The 1,411-nt window shown below is 34.7% G+C and overlaps 1 protein-coding gene across 1 annotated transcript in view; it reads left to right on the top strand.

Moving 5' to 3' along the window:
* LOC102250537 (guanylate-binding protein 1-like) overlaps positions 1-1,411 on the top strand; it is a 26,321-nt gene that overhangs the window by 9,950 nt on the left and 14,960 nt on the right. The window lies entirely within an intron of this gene.

The raw sequence follows: 1,411 nt of genomic DNA on the forward strand, positions 1-1,411 counted from the left end.
TTTATGTGAGTTCATTATTGGTGTATAGAAAAGCCATAGATTTCTGGGTATTAATTTTGTATCCTGCTACATTGCCAAATTCATTTATTAAATCTAGTAGATTTTTGATGGAGTCTTTGGGGTTTTCTATGTATAATATCAAGCCATCCATGAATAAGGGCAGTCTTACTTTTTTTTTTCCAATTTGGATGCCTTTTATTTCTTCTTCTTGTCTAATCACAATGGCTAATACTTCCATCGAATAGGAGTGGTGAGAGGGCGCATCCCTATCTTGTTCCTGTTCTTAGGGGCAATGGTTTTAGTTTTTGCCCATTGAGTATGATGTTGGCAGTGGGTTTATCATATATAGTTTTTATTATGTTGAGGTATGATCCTTCTATTCCCAACTTGCTAAGACTTTACCAAGAAAGGGTGTTGGATTTTCTGCATCAATGGATATGATTATATGGTTTTTACCTCTCAGTTTTTTTATGAGGTGTACCATATTTATTGATTTGTGGATATTGTACCATCCTTGAATCCCCAGAATAAACTTCACTTGGTGGTATGATCTTAATGTAATGCTGGATTCTATATGCTAGAATTTTGTTGAGAATTTTGGCATCTATGTTCACGAGGAATATTGGCCTAGAATTCTCTTTCTTTGTATTGTCTTTATCTGATTTTGGGATTAAGATAATGCTGGCTTTGTAGACAGAACTTGGAAGTATTCCTTCCTCTTGAATTTTTTGGAATAGTCTGAGGAAGATAGGTTTTATTTCTTCTTTGAATGTTTGATAAAACTTCTGGAAAGCCATCTGATCCAGGGCATTTGTTTGTTGGAAGTTTTTTGATTACTACTTCAACATCCTCCATAAATATCGGCCTATTCATATTTTTTCATTCCTCCTGGTTGAGTTTTGGAAGGTCATATTTTTCTAGGGATATGTCCATTTCTTCTAGGTTGACCAGTTTGTTGGAATAGAGATGCTCATATCATTGTTTTTTTTTTTTCATAATCGTTTGTATTTCGATGGGATTGGTTCTTATTTCACCTCTTTCATTTCCGATTTTGTTTATTTGGGTCTTCTTTTTGCCTCTTGGTGAGCCTGGCTAGAGGTTCATCAATCTTATTTATCCTTTCAAAGAACCAGCTCTTGGTTTTGTTGATCTTTGTTGTTGTTTTTTTGTTCTCTATGTCATTTATTTCTGCTCTGATCTTTATTATACCCTTCTTCTGCTTATACTGAGCTTTTCTTATTGCTCTCTTTCTAATTATTTGAGTTGCAGGGTTAGGTAATTTATTACATTGCAGAGTTAGATAGTCTATTACCAGTTTTTCTTGTTTTTTTTTTGAGGTAGGCCTGTAATGCTATGAAGGCCTGTCATGCTATGAACTTCCCTCTCAGGACTGCTTTCACTGTGTCCCATA

This window comes from Myotis brandtii, unplaced genomic scaffold, assembly GCF_000412655.1.
Source record: "Myotis brandtii unplaced genomic scaffold, ASM41265v1 scaffold2655, whole genome shotgun sequence".
Lineage (NCBI taxonomy): Eukaryota > Metazoa > Chordata > Mammalia > Chiroptera > Vespertilionidae > Myotis > Myotis brandtii.